We start from the raw sequence: 22,352 nt of genomic DNA on the forward strand, positions 1-22,352 counted from the left end.
ATGAGCAATATCTTTCAACCTATAAGATTCTAACTCAACACTCTTCTCCTCAGAAACATGCATAATTTGGGTGATCTTCTTCACCTTCTTTAGAAATAACTGTGGATCCTCACCTACTACTAACCCAAAGAATTTGGGCGGGCTTATTTTTATGAAGCTTCTAATCCTGGCTGCGGCAGAATTCCCATCTTGCTGAGGTGGGACTGTAGCCTAACGGTTGCCATAAACATTAGTCACAACTTGGGCTAGCACCTGAAAGGCAGCCCGAAACTCTATATGTGACACACTCTTATTCTCAGGATCTACTGGTTGAGGGGGATGATCATCGACCCCATAAACAAAATCTCTGCGAGGAGGCATACTCTATAAATGAAAGAATGAAGTGGATTAGAATGAGGATCAAATTGAGCTCATGCCCACTCACACGAAATAATCACTAAAAGAAGGGAAACTGCTCCAAAGAACATACTGGAGCCTCTTGTACATAAATGTGGCGTGCTACACACCCATGTACAAGATTCTTCTAGATGCAGCTTTTCAGACTCCCTACGATACTTTTGAACCATACGCTCTGATACCAAGGTTGTAATGCCTTGAGGTCCCATCCCGAGATATCACATCGTGCTTATGACCCTGAAGGACAACAGCTAACCCTTTACTAATATCTGTACCTGTATACTGCATAATATAAAAAATAAATGTAGAAACTAGTCATAAGGTTTAATATATCTATGAATACTCATAATATAGAAGACTGAATACTAATACGCCCATTTAAAAGGCCTCTAAACTGCCTGAACTATGGATTTGATGGGACATGTCCCCAAATAACTCCGTCAACTAAAAATAAACAAACTCTGAAACAATAAAAGTAAACTGAGACTTGTCTTCAAAAGAAGAGGACTCACTGCTACTGCTGCTGACTGGGACTGAACTGCTGAGGATACGCTGGATCCTGTGCCTCTGTAAGACCCCGCAAAGTTCCCTCGTCATTAGATCTTTCAAAATGAGTCACATGGAGCCTAACACTTAGAACTTTAGCAAAGTGTTCAACACTTAGTTTATTTTGAACCTTCAAACTTCGGGGAATTAATTCATGACCTTCCCGACATCCGTTTTTTGATTTTCAAGTTGTGTTATAATCAAGCGATCTCATAGTACATATCGTATGAGTTTTGGAATTTTTTAGAATGCATAAGGCCGCGTTTGGATTTCAAACCAGTAGTAAAACCGCTACTTTTTCCCAGTTTTCAGCATTTCAGGTTCAATTTCCAACGATCATAACTTCCTGTATTTAACGAACTGGGTGAGCTACTATTTACCAAATAAAAGATCTTTGAGTATTATTTCCAATGAAATTGGTTTCATACAATTTTATTATCATAGTAAAAAGTTATGAACAATTTACTTCAGCATATCAAACCAGTGACTGAGGGACAAATGTGACTTTATTTGTTTTCTTAGGGGCATTTTGGTCATTTACCATCCCCCAATCATGCTTTAAAATAGGATTCAGCTTACATTGCACCAAAATTTTTATCATTTATCTGAAAAATCTCAAGAACCAAACATATGAGCTTCAACCAAGAATTCAAGATCTCTAAAAATTCAACCGCAGGAATTCAAAAATAATTTAGGAATCTTAATTCCCAAGTTGAGATCTTCAAGAAGCACCTATTATTTTACGAGTAGAGTTCTGGAATTGCAAGTTCATCCAAAGTCACAAATTTGAGGTATGTGGGGTTTGAACAAGAATAATCCTTTCGGTCTTGTGCCCAAAACTTGATTTTTATAAAGATTACGTAAATTTTTATGTTGAAGTTTATACCAGTTTATCTTATTTTGAGTTTATGTAATTATCCATGAATTGAGTTTTTGAAGGCATTATATTTTATCTTGATATTATTTGAGTAGAGATATACATATTTTAATTTATATTTTCCTATTAAGAATTGATGTTATTGAATTTATTTGAAATGAGTATTGAGAATGAATTTACGGAATTTGTGATATGAATTTTGAGTTGTTGAAATTATGATATTTATGTCATGAATTTATTCTCAATATTTTAATTGAGATAAGTGAAGATTTTCGAGATGATTGTTGACTATGATATTTAGATATGATTTTGATGTATTAAATCTTTATATTTTGGGTTTTAAATATATGTGATGAAATTATAAGGAGATTTTGATCTCGAGTCGTGGGCATAATTTTATAACTATTTCCCAAAAGCAAAGATTGTTGTTTTGATATTGAACAAGTATGGAATTTGAGATGATATTTTGGAAGATGGAATCGTTATATTTATGTCAAGGTTGAAATTAGAGTTTTATGATAATATGATTTGGAGTTTTCCTTTATCAAATTATTTACCGAGATTTGAATTGAAATTTATATCATGATTTTTGAGTTGAAAATAGGAATCCACAATTTATTATGATTCCATTATGAGAAATACGATTTGGCCTTCATTATAGGCCCTTGAGATTATTTTGAGGTGGATTTCCTAAATGAGACTGAGCTTGAGTATGGGAGTAGTATTTAGTACCGAGCGGGAGGTGTGGGTGAGCGTACCCTACTTCCCCAGAAGTACGTGCCACCGTAAGATTGAGATTTGTGGGTCTAAGGTCGAGTTTGTGATCGCTAAGTTGAGGTTATATTCCCTAGCAAGAGTATGACGCTCCTTCCCAACGTGGGGTTTCTTCCTTAGGACGATAAAACGTTGGACTCCATGATAAGCTAACATGGTTTATGTCAGTTATAAGAAACTCCCATGGTGTGTGTGTGTCTCTGCTCTATCTAAGATAAGTGTGTATGGTTTGAAAACTATGATTTGTGAGAAAGGTCCTTGTTTCTGAAAGATTGAAATGTTATGTTCTAAAGAGAGTTGTTTTAAGACTTGATTACTTTACAAGTTAAAACCGAGCAGAAAGTGAATTTGGAACTTATTGTAATAACTCACGTGATTTATTTTACATATATTATTCATCCATGATTTTGATGATTTAATTCGAGTTAAGTGAGTTATTTATATCAGCATACATAATTTTATAAACTGTGATGATATTAAGATATTATTTTATTTATGCATTGCACCCCCATATGCTCGGTACATTTCCATGGTACTGACCCACATATTCGTATGTGGGTTATATTTTTTCGGAATATAGGTACAAGGTATAGTATGCACCTTTAGATCCAGTTAGTTCGTGGTATTCAGTCAGCAGGTGATGCGTTCTTTTGATTCAAGGGCTTGGGTCAGTTATGCAGAACTAATAGTATTGTATTTTCTTTATTCGGTCGTATTGAGTTGGGATAGTCGGGAGTCATGACCTGGCTACCTACAGTCAATACTAGTAGAGGCTTCAAAGATATTCAGTAGAAGTTGATGTATTTCATTTTAGTTTTAATTGTAAAGACAGAATTGTAATCTTGTAAATTCAGTTTTGTATCGATCAGATTTAGAAAAGAGTAATTTTCCATAGATTTGTATAGATTTATACTTTTTGTTCAGTTGCTTATGAGTTATGCTAGTAGAAGGGTTAGCTTGGGGTCACTTGTGATCCTAAGCACTGTGTGACGTCTCGGAATCCGATTTTGGGGCGTTATAGCCTCTGAACCTATGGTGTCAAATAAAACACCATAGCGTAAATAGGTCGGTACAAGAATGTACTGAGTATGTAGATAGGGTAGGCTAATGCAAGGGTTCATGCATGCATAATATCTAAACTGAATAATCATGAAAATACCGCATAAGAACACATACATGAATGCACAGAACATGAACACAATTATCGCAACTCTAGCTACTGAAACTCGGATACCACTTTACTGGAGACTGAACTTACTACTGACATTGAGATACTGAATCACTGACTCATCTGATACTGATAACTAAGGATCTGGTTGTGCTTACATCAAGGATTGAACTCTGAGCTTACTGCTTTCGACTGATAGAATTGCAGATCAACTTTGCTAAAAGATTATTCCGGAAGCGATTATCAATGATAAGAAGTATGATCATGTCCGAATTTGACAACAAGAATAATCAATAGAATAAAGGATCTGAGATGTAGATCAAGACTATCTGATGGGAGATCTCTATATATGATAATAACAATACTCAACATGGTCTGAGACTGAGATTAAGCCTATCTGATGGGAGATCTATAGATATGATAATAAGCATCTGTATATAAGACCAAGCCTATTTGATGGGATGGTCCATAAATCAATAGAACTATCTAAGTTCGTTATAGAGATGGATGACTGTATCTGACAGTCCTGATTTCTGAAGATAGATACTAAAACTAAAACTGTGGGAAGTAGTTACTTAACGAACATGCCCCAACCTACCATAGGTGGGGTCTAACCCGTGAACCCAGCTGGAAGGGTGTCAATACCGTGCCACGGGTAAAGACCTCTCTGGTCAAGCCTCTATGACAGGATGAACCTAGCAGAAAGTCAGCCTGAGGAAATATAATAGTCAAACCTCTCTGACGGTGACAGCCTCTACTGATGGGAGACTCCTGCATCCTACGCTGGCTACGCAGTTCTGGAGTTCAGAGATTTCTCCTAATGACTCGGCCTCTCTGATGGGAGAGCTTCCATCCCTTCCTTTGCTCGGTGCTCATTTCTACTCCCAACTTAAAGACTCTGAACTAAGATCTTGACTGAACACAACTGAACTGAATTTGATACTGATCAAGTTTCTCAAAAGATCGAAACGACGATGCAGATCTTGAATAGATTACTAGAATCACTTCTAAGATTAGAATTGAATCACTTGAATACTATTAAATCTGAGATGATTATAGGACTGAGGCTAGATTACTAGCGATACAGAGATTATAGAGATAACTAAGATTACTGATCTTTCTTAAGTTCTGTACTTTTCTGAAGATACAGAGTTCTATAGTTCACTGAGTTTTGAGAATCATGGCTCGACTGGAGTTATCGAGAAACTAACACGGGCTCTAGACAACAGCTCTATTGCTGGGTATAAATACCCCCTGGACTCGATAGCATAAAAGTAAAGCATAATCATTCATTCATTATCACAATCATTCATGCATCATCACAAGCGTTCATTAAGACATCACTTCAAGCATTTAAGGACCGTAAACCTCTATTTATCACCATAATTACAACAGAGTCACTTCAAGCATTTAGAAATCATCAATATATACTAGCGTAGAGAAAACATGCTATTAGATTATACCCCATTCAAGAAGGTCTTACATCAAGTACTTCATACATATATCAGTCTTGACACCTGTTTGGGTATCACATGGCTTGGGGAAACTTTATTCTATCATGTAACAACTTTCTTAGTAACGACTTGACATGTATTAAAACTTAGCATATATCAAAGAGCATATAATTGGGGAATTTACTACCATCATATCTTGACTTGTTCACTAGGGTCTTTCAACAACCACTATACATGACCGATTTTACACCTACTTGGGGATTTCATGCTATCTTGACCCATTTCACTCACTAAGGCATTTTATCAAACACTACCTATTCATGGACTAGTTTACAATTTGGAGTTTCACATTCAGCATACTATAATGGCTCTTATGTTTCACCTAAGCTCTTTATCAAATCTATGGGGAACATTCTTCACTTATTCAACCATTTCCACACCCAAAAGTTGTGAACCATCACATGAAAAAACAACTTCAAGAGGATCTATCACAAACATCACATGAATTCCACATACTAGGGTCAAAGCTCATAAATTTTGTAGGCACACATAAATCAAAACTCAACAATATATTAAACACCAATTTCAACTCATATAAATCATTAACAACTCATAAACGTAAATATTATTTAGTTTTAAAAAGGGTTCTTGAGCTTCTTGAATGAAAGGGACCCAAGAATCAACGTCTAAATACCTTAACCTTTGAAATTGGACGAATCCTAATACTTGAGACTCTATCCGCACTTGTAATAAATAATCCTTGAAGCCCACACTATGAGGAACTTGATTCTTGAAGAAACCTTGAAAAATTTATGGATGATTTTTTGGAGGATTAAGGTTCTTGATAAAACCCTAAATAGACATTCTTGAGAGAATTAGAAGAGAAAAATAATGAATTTAGGGTTTGAATGAGGGTTATAATATTTATAGAGGCTCACAAAAGGTGGAAAATGACCAAATTATCCTTGCAAAAACATATCTAAATTGCTGAAAAAAAATAGCTGACATCCGTGACAGGCCGTCAGACCCATGATAGGCCGTCATGAAATGTCATAAAAAAAGGGTTAAATTTTTAATTTTCTACCTAAGGCTGACGATTTTGTCAGAAATGTCATCAAAAATGTGATGACGTCATCAGAAATGTCATCAGAAACGTGAAGACCGTAAAAAACGTCGTCACACTTTTTCCAGATTGACATGCTGGAGTAAAATGGACATAATTCTTTGCTCCAATATCAGTTTTTGACAAAATTTGTATCATTGGAAAGATAATTAAAAAAGATTTCATTTGATATATAGTATTCCTATAATTCGATATATACAAGGAGTAATGATCTATTGAATTTGACCCAAATTTAATGGTCACTAAAACTTGAACGATAGGAAAGTTTTCAGCTCGACCATGACTTAGGGGACATCTATGATCTTAATTCATGCTCAAATAGATTCCCTCATGATTCAAAGTATTTCATACATTGGAAGATATTTCTGAAATATTTTGACTCGGATTTTCGCTTTATCAAATACTCTCTAAGGCTCAGAATGGAAGAGAATTTTGTGGGACATTACATTATATCAGGAAAATTAATAATTTAGCAATCCTAAAATAAATGTGGTAACAGAAACATATATTGTAACAAATATTGTAAAAATTAGTAATTATGCAGTCCTAAATATTTTATACGGTGAGAAAACATATATGATAAGAGAAACATATGTGGTAAGTAGTATTACTAAAATAATAATTATTAAGCATCATAAAATATATATGGTTAGAGAAACTATATTGTAAGTAATATCTGGAGAATAATAATTAAGTAGTACTAAAATATATGATAATAGAAACATAAATGATAATACAAAAAAAAGTATACAGTAAGAATTCTAAGACTTTCTATTTTGCTTTCATCAACATAACTATAGACATGTCGATCTCAAAGTTTGAGGACGTGAAATAATTTATTGTTAATTTAGAAGATTTTTACATTTCTTTAGAGCCTTAATTATGCCATAAACTTATTTTAGCTCTAATCACTTGACAAAAGCTATCAAGCAATAGAGCATGTAATTTTATTTTCTCTCAAATTTATCCACTTCAAAATTTAAAATAAAAAGTTATGTGAACTTGAAAAATTATTTTCTTTGTATAATATAATTTTTTTCTTTCCCAAATTATATAGACCAACACTTTTGTAATAGAAAGTCATTATTTCATGATTTAAATACTGTGTTATTAGCCTCTTGATCGATCACTGTAAGTTTTCTTCCATCGTAATTTCAAATTGTCAAATTGAAAGTTGTGAACTACTTTAAGGGCGTGTTTTAATTATACACTTTTTAGTGACCAAATAAAAACCTAGTGACCAAAGTCTGCTTCGTCCTATATTTCCATCCATTGACAAAATCTTGCATAACTACAATGGAAAAAACTATAGTAATATTGACTCCTAGTCTCCTTGATGTCACTATGTAGACCTCCACTAATGTAAAATCAAGAAGATGATTGATTCAATCTAGCAAAAATAAGTCTAGCGGTCGTTATGGATTCAACAGTTGGCTTGAAAAACTTGGAAAATTCTTGGTCAACCCCAATAATCGAAAGCATTATCCATCCAAGGCCTGTAATGCGAGGTGATGGATCCAGTGCCAGAGAAACATGCCAGGAACACACTAAGAATAGAATGAATTTTCAAGTGGCATGGGTGTTATATGATTAACAATACAATTGCGAACAACATCACCCAATCTTTCAAGGTGTGAAAGATTGGGTGATGATGTTGTTAGCAATGGTGTTGTTAATCATATAATACCCCAATTCATTCTATTCTCAGTGTGTTCCTAGCATGTTTATCTGGCACTAGATCAAGCACCTTATGTTGCAGGCCTTGGATGGATAATGCTTTTGATTATTGATTGACCAAGAGTTTTCCAAGTTGGGTAAGTCAACTACTAAATCCATATCCCTGGGCCCTAGTTTTGCTAAATTGGATTGATCATCTTCTTGGTTTGACATTAGTGCAGGTATACTTTGTGACTTCTATGGGACTAGGAGTAAATATTACTATTTTCTCTACGCCAGTATTCACTAAATAAGAATCAACCTTGACGTACAAGCATGTCCGTCGATGCTTATTATGAGTAATTATTTTATCCTTTGATACCAGATTTTAATTGAACTGTTCCAAGTGGATATTTAACTATGTCTTTAAGGACTCCTCATATTAGCTCCCTAACCCCCCTAGGCCACTTACTTCATAGGAGGAGTCCTAAAAGTTGCACAAAAGTCCAAAGGGTTCAAGCATATCTCCCTCTAACTTCCTTAGGAAAAAGTTGCATAAAAGTCCTATTTTTCTTGGAGTAGTTCCAGTAGGAAAGCTGAATTATTTTGGATTTTGTATTCTCATGAAAATGCTAGAAATTCAAAAAAGAAGTATATTTAAGGTTTGAGATGTATCTTTGTACTAGTAACGAACTTTAGATCCCAAGAAAGATTTAAAAAATTTGAAGAACTGGATATTCTTTGTCCTGCTTGTTTGTTACCATTACTTTAATATTTCACATTAATATTATTGTGTTTCGGTTATTACACAATTTGTTGTTGTTACTATTATTTTTCTTTATGCTCTACTAGTTTCCTTATTAGTTCCTATGTTTTCTTCATTGTCATTTTTCTTTTTGTAACTACTTTGATTTGCTGAACTTGAACCGAGTGTCCTTTGAAAACAATCTCTATACCTTCACAGAGTTGGCTAAGATCTACATACACTCTACCCTCCTCATCCCTTACTTGTGGATTTTACTAGATACATTGTCGTTGTTATACTTTAAGAATTCACATTGTAGATGAATGTAGAACTTGTGTACCAATACAAGGTTTAAGTAGTGGATGAAGCTGCATCCACAAGTTTAGGCTCAGTTACATGTGCAGAGAAATTTAAAGACATCTTTTATAGAGTGTATATATTCCATGTTCTATGATCTCTTATCGATCCAGGACTTCGTTTATGGAAGTACACTTAATGCCTTCAACGAAGGACTAAATATGGTTACTTGGTCTGAACTATATTTCTCTTTCAAAACACCTCAAGGCTTGAGTATATAATTGTAACAGGTGATGAGGGCTACTGGTTTCAACTAGTTTCAAATATTAGATTCTTAACCTTAGTTTAGGTCTAACTTCTGTTATTTATATAGTCCGTGTTCTATATAACTATAATCAATGGTTTTCTATTTTTACATATATTTTGAACAAAGAATTGTTCCATGATTAGAATGTAGAAATCATTAAATTTTTTAGGGAAATAAGAAAATCTTGGTGCCATCAAATAATAGAAACTCAAGTAAGTCAATAAATCGACCCATCAGTGGTGTGAAAGATGGTCAAATAGGAATTCTATGTGCTCTTGGTGCTATTTCTGAACAATAAAAGAACACCACAAAAGGGAGCCATGGTATTTCTAGTGAGGTTTCCTTTTCCAGCACATATGATGTCATTACATCAAGAGAAGGAAGACTTATTGAAGGTTAGTCATTTTTTCATGATATCACCTGCAAACTTCGTATTTTGATTCATTCATAGATAGGATGTAAGACATAACTAGTTAATTGAATTATTTGTCATCCTTAGGATTATAATTACAACTGTATGCTCTTTTGGAAAAACAACCAGAAAAGGATAAATTGGGCATTAATGCAAATGGTTTAGTTCATAAAGAGCAATTAGTATTGTTAATCATTGAGTACACGCTTAGTTGTTCGCCAAATAGAGATAGTATTTGTAGTGAAATACTGATCTTTCACAAGTCTCACTAATTAAAGTTATGGCTGGCACCTTCCGAAATTGCTAAGGATGATACTATTTGTGAGGTATGTGCTTTATTCTTCCCTTGAGATTTATGACATGACCCTCCCTGGGGCCTTGTTGTAATGGGTGTCCTAAGTGTGACCAGGACCAAAGACAACCCCCGTTACCCAACCCAACCTCCAGCCGCCTGCTTTGAGTTGGTTGAATTTCGAGCATGTAACAAAATAGTGCAACAGATCATGGGAAGACTCTGGGAATAGATCACAACCATGACTAACCCAACCGAGTCCACCCATCCAATATCAATCATTCGACCATACCAACCCATTCCAAATAAAATCCATAAACCAAGCCATAACCAAAGATGTTCCAAATCAAAATATAATTAATCCCAAAATGTAATATGATAAAACAGTGAGAAATTATGTCTGATGATGCTAGCCTCCCATCCTATTCCAATGCCAACACTGACATCTATACTAATCCCGCCCATTCCAACCCATAGAAGTACCACAAAGCCTCTAACCAAAAGAGTAATAAAATATGGTTGGTACATGCCCCCAACCATAGCCAAAACCAATATCCAAAGAAAACTAAAATGTCTAAAAATGTCCATAACATGAAATGGAGCCTCCTGAAATGATGGAAGCTCACGACTTTAGTACAAATGTTGTCCTGGAGTAGATCACTATGTAGGAGGAGTAGAACGGTTGGTTCCTTCATAGCATGGGTATACAACCTCCAGTAGATAAGGTTAGCAAGTGACCGCTAGCATGATCTCAGGGTAAGGATAAAATAATGCCCATTTATAAAACCAAGTAAAATCATCTATATGCACACAATCATACATATATATACATATATACAACCATGCCCGAAAAAAGGGACCAGGTTTAGCATGCTTCTAAAACCTTAACCTAAGTTGTGTAGCTTTTCCCTTCTAAACCACCCACGGGCTATATAGGTTCATCTCCCACTGTTGAAAGGGCCCCTGTGCGTGTAGACACACGACTAGGGAAGTATCCTACGTGATAACTGGTACATTCCCAAAATAAAGTGTGAAATTATGTACATGGTCACCAAGACCAACCTTATATCGAAAAATATGAGTTTCCAAATTTGGTCCCCCCGTGACCTCCACCTTCTACGACTTTGCTACATATCCCGCCATTATTTCCCAATTAAAACCAATTTCCAAATAACCTAACCATCATACATTTATTTACCAAGGCCATTGATATTGGTATCATCATACCAACCCTTACTTGGAAGTATCATCCATTGCCAACCATTTATAGGTTTAAGGGGTCTTTCCAGTTCCATTCGATTTCCTATTTTAAACTACTTATGAGACTTCTATGTTCCCCACAAGCATAACCAATTAGAATTCAGCCTTTCCAAACCATTTAAACCATGCATAATTCCTTTACTAAGTTTAAAACATGCAAGAGTTCAATTAAAAGAAGTCTATGCAGTGAACATATCTTTATAAGCATTTTATCAAACACATCGGGGGCATAATATAACCAAAACCAATTCCAACTACCATCAAACCATTCCCATGCGATCTAATCATCTAAAACCATCATTAATGACTATAAAAGCATAATTAAAACTATGGGAAACCATAACCAACCATTTAACATCCAACCCCTAAATCATATTTGAAAGATAAAATTATGTAATAGTAAAACCATGATAACATTCATATAAACCATGCTTTGACAATAAGGAAAGAGAACATGCCTTAAACCAAGATGATGATGGAAAGAAATCACCAAGACAAGCCCCAAATTTATCCCTTACGTGAAACCTTAGCTCCCCTTTCCCAAAAGCTCTTGAGAGAATTATGGTGTTTTTAGGAAGAGTTTCTAAGTGTTAATGAATAGAACGATAGGTTAAATAACCTTCCAAGTAGGTTAATAGTCATGGGAAAATATTAGGATAAGTGGGGAAATATCATGACCCGAACTAGGGCCTAGCCGTGGCAGACATTCTGAACCATGAAGGTCCGGATGTCCTACTCTATCTGATCTGGTAATCATGCACAACATTCATATCATAAAAGAAAATGCAGAAATCTAATCAAATACGGAAACATGGTCATTAACTCTGGGTTTCAAGACATAAGAAAGAAAGCTGCAATTCAAAATATCTGAATAAGATCTCACTCAGTTTGTGAAATCTCTACTATATGATCTAAAGATAACGGTCTGAAAAGCTGGGACAAGGCCCCAAGTAGACCGAAATAATGGAATAAAATAATCTGAAATAACAGGCCTTCTGGAACAAATTAGGTTCACCACTGCACGGATCACTTCTCTCTGGAATACTCTACTAATTAGCCAGACCATTAGACTGAGCCTCCGAACTTGGGAGGTAGGGGAAAATATAGATGTACTGGTATGCAAAGTAATCCAAATTAAAGATTTTATATAAATAAAATAATAGAGAGCAATTTGTCCAAACATCATACATAAAATATTTTTCAAAACACATGAGTATCATTTTGATAATCATAAAAATCTTTCTGTCAATGCAATTTTTTATCGTCGTATTACTTCTGAGTTAGGTGGTACGCCCCTATAAGTCTAAAACCCTACGGGCTATATAGAGTCCTCCATTGACTCAGCGGAAATCCCCCAACCCAAGTGTGCCACAAGGGTTGGAGTGTCTGAGTCTAATACGCCATAGGACACTAGGCCAGCATAATATAATATACCCGGATCGACAAATCATGATTTTGGGCAATGTGTTGTCTGAACTCGTGCCTTCTTTGGGGGACCACCTAACATCTCTTTATGTCCAACTTTATCCATTTCTAAACGCATATCATCTTAAAATCTTAAGTCATGAAAATCTGGTTTCAATATTTGTCTGAGTCTGTTATGGCATTGTCTATTTTGGTATCGTCATACCAAGACTTGCAAGTCGTAATTATGAGCCATCATGCATTAAGCATAATTCTTTAATTAAAACTCAATTCAGACCACCCAACATTTTCAATAGTAAGAGATGATTTCATGTTCCAAAACATAAGTCAAAACTATGCAAGAATTCTTCAAACATATGGTGGTCATGTGCTTTTGGCAAAACCATGCACTCTTTCATTATATGTATATTCAAAATTTATCAACATGCATAACCCTCTCTTTTTATTTCAAAATCATATTCAAGTCATAGTATAAACTAATACATTTTGTATCATGCTCTTCAAGATACATTTCAAAACAATCCATAGTATATCATGAGTAAAGAAAAATCATAACAGGAGAGGGATTTTTTATGCGTCATGTTCTCAATTCAACCATCAATCTTTAAAACGCGTGCTTACATATATATACCATTTCTAATCCATTTGGGAGAAGGTATAAAGACCAAAATCATACCGTCAAAACTTCTAAAACATGATTATATTCATAAATTCAAATCCTCATTCTTAAAATCATAATTTCAATGCCCATGAGACTTTAGAAAAAACCCGTGTACTTTAATTTATGACTCTTGAATGAACTCGTGCTTTAGGAATGCTATTCAAACAATTGACGGGTTCTTCTTGTGGCCCTCGCAATGGGAATTCCAAATCTCGAAGAATTATTAAAAACCCACGGTGAAATCTTAGGATATTTGGGTTTTTAGTTTGAAACCCTAGAGAGAGTTTCTTTTAATTTTTTTTTGAAAAAAATATGAATAATGTGGTCACTTGGGAGAAAACTTCCATATTTAAGATGATAAGGGGGTGGAAATTACCCAACATACCCTTAATGAGATGGAATAAAATATATCTAGGAGCCTAATTTTAAGGACCACCGCAATGAGCCACTATCGTGGTAGCTCATTGGAAAATGACGAATGGGATTCTTGGGGTCGTTGCGACGCGGAGCCATTGCGTTGTCCCAATGGTTGGGACCTGTAACTTCAGCGCGACCCACCACAATCGCGCTAGGATATTGGAATTTGAAAATTGTTAAATAGACCACCTCTACGATGCGTCAAGTACCAAAATGATGGTGTTTTTTGACTAGGACTAAAATTAGCCATAACATCTTGCCCGGGTAGCGGATTTGGGCGAATCTTATATCAACAGAAAGCTCATTCAATTTCCCATACTACATCATTAATTAACATGGAAAATTTGCATAGGATTTATGTCTTTTGGATCATCTACACATAGAAATGACAGTTTACAATCTAGCCCAAAATACAGGGTGTTACACTATCTCCCCCTTGGGATCATTCATCCCTGAATGATGGGTAGGAACGTTGAAGCTTAAAGGTATGGAATAATGTGGACCTGATGTGTCTTCTAAGAAAGGATATAACTGATCTGAAACATTTAAACTTCTATCGTGAAACTGAATTCTGAGCTGACTTGACTTTACTTACTTTAAAGAGCTAATTCATGCTGAGAGTTTATGATTTCTACCGAAGTGTTTATGCCCAAATCACACATATTGGATTTGAAAGCGATAAATTATGTAGGTATGAATCATGAGGCAATAAGATTTAGATTGTACAAAGGTATTACACTGTCTGAGCTAAAATAGCTGGAAAAATTTAAGATAATGTGTAGAACTCTTATGAACTGAGTCATGACTAAATAACTGAATCTGAAACATGATGTTTGGACTGAACTGTGTTCTTAACTTACACGGATGGAAGAGATCATCTTTTGGGATGGTCATACGTATTAGACTTCGGATAGTAGGACTGGTTGAAAAGGTAGGAAACCGCAGTAACTTGTCTACCTGACTGCTAAGATGAATTGCTAGCTACACAGACTTAAAACTTATACTTAACTGAAGTATCTCTTCTACACTCTTTCTAAAGAAGTCCTAGTAGCATTTGGGAGAAAAAAAATCTCTGACATGAGTTACACAAAACATCCAACTAAGGAATTACGACAATGATACTACTCTATGGCGTGGAATATAGACATATAACTTGTAAACTAGGATAGAATTACCAAACCTTAGGCAATGCAACTTCTTACTTAAAAGATTAGCCACACTTTTAAAATATTCTCTTAACTATACTTTCCCCTTAAACACCATGCTCATTGATTCTACTTATTTTTTCTCACATGGCCGCTGATATTTCCATCTACTAATGTCTAAACTGAGCTAAATCCCCTCATCATCTTCATGCCTAACTCAAAATCACAAGATGCACCACATAATATTGTAGTACTAGTCGGATTCATAAATTTAGTACACCCTGCATTTCATAACTCCTCATCTCATCTCTAATTCTTTTTGCCACTCCAACACTCACCCTTAACTTCATATTAGACTTTGATACACACTCAAAGCATCCATCCGCATGTATATAGACATGATATTCAGGCCTATCTTCATACCCACATATACACTTCTAAACAAACACTAAGAAAACATTTTTCTCATAATCTCTAATACTTCCATCCATAACAACTTCCCTGCACTACTCAGATTATACGTATAAAATATTCTCAACTAACCAAACCATAAATGAAACTTCACCTCAAAATTCTTTCAAACTTAAAAGCTTACATAAAACAAGCACACAAATTTTTTTTCCAAATATAATATATAAAACTTCAACTAACCTTGACACGCATCAAAGACTCGGCCCCAATCTTACTCCACAATTACCGTCTTAACTCAAACAAGCATACAACCATCTTTCATCAACAAGAAATGTTTACTCTTTCCCATCTAAACAACTGTTCATCATCACTATCTCGACCTAAGGGAAAATTTCACTAAAAATTGGAATATCAAAATTCGGAACATGAGGGGAGTACTAAGCATAACTTGATACCCTACTAAGGTGTGAGGAATAGAGCACTCACGACATGGACTCATTAAAGACATCTAATCTGAGGATGTACCTGATATAAATCTGAATTTTCACTGATCTTTAAGAGTATCACATATGCACAAGAGTCATGAACTGCATGATCTGAATTTTTGGAATTCATAACTTACGAAAAGCGATTCTGACTGCTAAACAAATTGGGAACTTATCATACTAGGAACTAGGAGAGTACATGATTCCTTATCATATTCCTGAACACGAGCTATGATCATGAAGCTAAAACATAAAGCATGAGTATGTATTGGAATAACTGAGGTAAACCGCTGAAATAAGAATAGATTGAGCATCGGCAATTCCACAACTTACTGGCACATCTATTAGCATCTGAAAACTCGACTTGGTTACTAGTTCTATTATCTCCCCCTTAGATTTAAGCCATTACTCTAAGTCTGTGAACCACTATATACACTATGGTATAAACTGAAATCACTTTACTCTAGAGTCGGGGATATAACAATAAACATAAAACTAAACTAACCCTGTAAGATGGTATCTTCATGTATAGAAACCAATGCTAATATCTCCTTCTAAGATTTAACCCCTTAGGTTTCTATAGCCCTACAAGTCATCATATAACATCTTAGACATTAACAAACTTGGATTCTTCTAACACTAATCATAGATATCTCTAAACCTTTGACGGACCATACCACTTTTGTCATAGTCTACCAGCATCACGACTCCAAACTTATATTTCTAAACCATGAGAATCAACATTATGCAAAAAGGCTCAATATCATTAATCATAACTCCATAACTTAGCTATCAAGAACATCATATATTATCTAACTAGTCTTTCTCCACCTAGCAACTCAACTGTACTACTAACCATCCAACTAACATCCACCACAATAATTCATTATATCCACCTTAATCACAGTCTACTATTCTAACTTAGTGTCTAGTTCTAGCTATGATGAACCACCAATTCATAAAATATTCTTACATGCCAAAACATCTGGAAACATTAATCCACTAAAACTTCAGAACAGTAAGGATCAATCACAATCCTATGATCTATCTTATTTAAAATCCATTAACATATATTCCTTCTACACATCATTACTAACTACCCTTTTTATACAGCTAAAATTAGTTCATGTCTCCATAAGTCCCAACTAAACTCCCTCTTGCAACCTAAGGGGCATTAAAATTAACACCACTCATCCACCAAGTGCCTTTATCAATAACCTATAATTTCATTGCACAACAAATACTGTCAACAACTCTTTTCATACTTCAAGTAAACAATAATTCACCTTAACTAATAACTCCTTCTCTACCTTACCTTCTACTAAACTAACACATAGGGACGTATCACTTTATTACCAACTCAATCATATGCAAAAAGATTCGGACATACATATATTAAATAAATCGCCCTTACCATTTTTCTTGTCATTACGCCACTAAACTCCCCGTTCCAACCAATACAAGAACAACAAGATGAACAACAAGTTTTTAGTGAATCGAAATAGGCCTCACACGGCTTCACTAGACTCTAAGTTTCAACAACACAATGATAACAAGATTACAAGAGATAGAAATTTGACACACAATAATCAATGATCTAAGAATACATATCTTATTCTGTATAAATAAAAAATATAAGTCAAATACTTCCCCCACAGACTACCATACAATCCACACATGCTACTAGATACCACATTAGTTTATCACTAAAAAGGAGTAAATTATCCTCAAACATCGGTTATTTAACTAAAATATTTATTTACACAAAAGTCACCTTCACTCTGACTTCTAACTTTGTGACTTTACATCACCAACTTCTTGGTCCAACATCACTACCAATAGGTCATGACACTGACACTTAACTTACACTATTACTCGGGTGGAAATACAGTTCCAACATTCTACTACACATCATCCCCACTTAAGCCTGACGTTAGCAACATAAATTCTGAAAAGGACTGAATACACTCAATACAACAAACTAAAAAGCATTATTTTATCAGAATCAAAGTTCACACTAGAATCAATACACTTTGAGGCATTAATGGACTCTTCATCAGTCCTTGTACAATTTCAAAATCTTATATAGCTCAATTAGAAAGAACCATGTCATTTAGACTCTAAACTTTTGTACTTGAATCACCCTAATAATGATATATGTCAGAGAATATCAGAGTAAGGAAAGAATTGGGATGACTATTACTTTCGTATGGGCGACACCATAGCATAAATTAGAATATGAAAGAGGAACATTCTGACTCTATTGCACGAACTAGAACATAAAGAAAGAGAGACATTCCTAAATTCCTTATAGCCTCCTGCTTATAAGTGTGGCACGCTATACACCCATAAATAAGACTCTACCCAATACAATTTGGCAGACACTCTGGGACTATGAATCGTGCTTTGATACCATATTTGTCACAATCTGAACTAGGGTCTGGCCATGATGGACATCCCGAACCATGAAAGCTTGGATGTCCTACTCTATCTGATTTGGTTATCATGCACAACGTTTATATCATAAAAGAAAATATAGAAATATAATCTGATACAAAAACATGGTCATTAACTCTGGGTTTTAGGACATAAGAAAAAAAGATGCAATTCAAAATATCTGAATAAGATCTGACTCAGTCTGTGAAATCTCCACTACATAATCTAAAGATAACTATCTGAAAAGCTGGGACAAGGCCCTCAGTAGACCAAAACAACGGAATAACATAATATGAAATAATAGGCCTTTTGGAACAAAGAAGGCTCACCACTGCACGAATTACTTCTCTCTGCAATACTCTACTGATTAGCCAGATACTTAGACTGAGCCTCCAAACTTGGGAGGTAGGCGGTCAATACAGATGTACTGGTATGCAAAGCAATCCAAAATAAAGATTTTATATAAATAAAATAATGGAGAGCAATTTGTCCAAACATCATACATAAAATAGTTTTCAAAACATATGAGCATCATTTTGATAATCATAAAAACCTTTCTGTCAATGCAATTTCTGATCTTCGTATTATTTCTGAGTTAGGTAGTATGCCCCTACAAGTCTAAAACCCTATGGGCTATATGGAGTCAACCATTGACTCGGCGAAGAAGCCCCCAAGTGTGCCTCAAGGGTTGGAGTGTCTTGAGTCTAATATGCCACATGACACTAGGCCAGCGTAATATAATACACCCAGATCGACAAATCACAGTTTTGGACAATGTGTTGTCTGAACTCGTGCCTTCTTCATAGGATCGCCTAGCATCTCTTTATGCCCAATTTTATCCATTTCTACACATATATCATCTTGAAATCTTAAGTTATGAAAATCTGGTTTCTATGTTTGTCTGAGTCTATTATGGCATTATCTATTTTGGTATCATCATACCAAGACTTGCTACTCGTAATTCTGAGCCATAAAGTGTTAAGAATAATTTTTTTCATTAAAACTCAATTTAGACCACCTAACATTTGCAATAGTGTGAGATGATTTTATATTCCGAAACATAAGTCAAAACTATGCAAGAATTCTTCAGACATATGATGGTTATGTGCTTTTGGCAAAACCATGCACTCTTTCATTATATGTATATTCAACATTTATCAACAAGCATAACCCTCTCTTTTATTTCAAAATCATATTTAAGTCTTAGATAAATCAAGACATTTCGTATCATTCTCTTCAAGATGCATTTAAAAACAATCCATAGTATATCATAAGTACAGGAAAATCATAACAAGACAGGGATTTTTCATGAGTCATGCTCTCAATTCAACCATTAATCTTTCAAATGTGTGCTTACATATATATACAATTTCCAATCAATTTGGGGGAAGGCCTAAAGACCAAAACAATACTGTCAAAACTTCTAAAACATGATTATATTCATAAATCCAAAATCCCATTCTTAAAATCTTGATTTCTATGACCATGAGATTTTAGGAAAACCCTGCGTACCTTAATTTATGACTCTTGAATGAACTTGTACTTTAGGGATGCTATTCGAACAATTGATGGGTGCTTATTATAGCCCTCACAATGGGGATTCCAAATCTCGAAGAATTATTGAAAACCCACGGTGAAATCTTAGGATATTTGAATTTTTAGTATGAAACCTTAGAGAGAGTTTCTTGTTAATTTTTTTGAAGAAAATATGAATAATGTGGTCACTTGGGAGAAAAACTCCCATGTTTAAGTTGATAAGTGGGATAGAAATTACCCAACATACCCTTAATGAGATGGAATAAAATATAACTAGGAGCCTAATTTTATGGGTCACTGCAACGCGCCCCTATCACGGTGGCTCACTGGAAAATGACGAATGGGATTCTTGGGGCCATCGCAATGTGGAGCCATCACGTTGTCCCACTGGTTGGGACCTGGAACTTTAGCACGACGCACCACAATCGCGCTAGGCTATTGGAATTTGATAATTGTTAAATAGACTACCTCCACGACGTGCCAAGAACCAAAATGATGGTGTTTTTTGACTAGGACTAAAATTAACCATAACATCTTGCCCGGGGATCTGATTTTGAGAGAATCTTATATCGATGGAAAGCTCATTCAATTTCCCACACTACATAATTGATTAACATGGAAAATTTGCATATGATTTATGGCTTTTGGATCATTTATGCATAGAAACAACGGTTTTTACTCTAGAACAAAATACGGGGTGTTACTAGTAATGTCCAGAATACCCCCACTTAAGTTGCACAAAAATCCCATCACAGGGATGTGACTGGCCCTCACGAGTCATACCTCCCAATACGAGCGGTATCCACTACTCGTATCCTGAACCTCCACCCTTGGGCCAAACACTATCCAGTATACGACTCATCCAACCAAGTCGTAACAACAACATATAATCTATCTCTATATCTCGTATAAATGGAAGAATAAAATACTAGAAGGATTGGACACTGCCTACCATACAAGTACATGGTATGATTTGTACCTTGGCTTACTACTCGTGGTGAGCCGCTCATACTCAGATCCAACCTAAGTAACCAAGTCCAACATTAAGTTAAGGAACCAAACGATCCATAACCACCAATATGAATCATACCCCTTAGTCATATCTATTCTAGTAACCAAAATCCATCCCACCAACCAACACCGGTCAGTATACGATAGGACCATACCATCCGTACCCTAACAAATGGCTCATACCCATAAGTTAATTTGGTCCAGAGATCAAATTCCAGGAAATTTTCTAAGGTTTAGAATCTAGGGTGTTTCAGTCTCCCCCACTAGGAATATTCATCCCTGAATGACGGATAAGGTAGGGGTAACGCACACTTGTCATTGTATTATGTTATCAAACATATTCCCAATATCAAACAAAGTTTGAAAACAAAGAGGAAAAGTCATGGTATTATCTAGATATTTGACTTCATGTCCTCTTCCGCTTCCCAAGTAGTTTTTTCCACTTTATGGTTCGACCTAATAACCTTAACCGAAGCCACATCCTTGGTCTACAACCGAACAACCTACCTATCCAAGATCTCAATTGAGACTTCTTTATAAGACAAAGAATCAATAAGAACTAATCCTTCCAAAGAAACAACAAAAGAAGGATCACCAATCACTTTCTCAACATGGAAATATGAAAGACCGGATGAACCAAACTTAATCTAGAAGGCAACTCCAGCTCATAAACAACATTACCAAATTTTCACAAAATCTCAAAAGGACCCATATACTGGGGACTTAGCTTCCCTTGTTTCCAAACTACACGACTCCTTTCATGGGAGATACCTCGAGGAAAACCTTATCCCCAACCTCAAACTCCAAGTCTCTATGTCTAACATCCATATTGGACTTTTGGTGACTTTGGGTAGCCTTAAGCCAATCCCAAATCACCTTCACCTTCTCCATAGCCTGGTAAACCAAGTCGGGGCCAAATATGTCTGCCTCACCAAGCTCAAACCAACCAATAGGAGATCTACAACTCCTACCATACAATGCCTCAAAAGAGGCCATACCAATATTAGAATGATAGCTATTTTTGTAAGCAAACTCCACCAATGGTAGATTCTCAACCCAATTGACACCATAATCAATCACACAAGCCTAAATCATATCCTCCAATATCTAAATAGTGTCTCTACTTGCCCATCCATCTACGAATAAAAAGCAATACTCAGACTCACGTTGGTCCCCAACCCTCTCTGAAAAGATCACCAGAAGTGAGATGTAAACTGTGTGCCATGATCAGAAATAATCAAAATAGGCACCCCATGCATCTTCACAATCTCCCGAAGATACAACTTTGCATAATCCTCCATTAAGAAGGTAGTCCGCATTAGCAAAAAGTGCACAGACTTAGTCATCCTATCCACAATGACCCAAATCAAATCGTATTGACTCTAAGACTGAGGAAGACCATTAATAAAGTCCATATTGGTTACTTCCCTCTTGCATTTGGGAAATTTAATTTCTTGATGCAACCCTCCTGGCTTCCTGTGCTCAACCTTAACCAGTTGATACATCATGCACTTTGCC

Source organism: Capsicum annuum, chromosome 2 (genome assembly GCF_002878395.1).
Source record: "Capsicum annuum cultivar UCD-10X-F1 chromosome 2, UCD10Xv1.1, whole genome shotgun sequence".
Classification (NCBI taxonomy): Eukaryota; Viridiplantae; Streptophyta; class Magnoliopsida; order Solanales; family Solanaceae; genus Capsicum; species Capsicum annuum.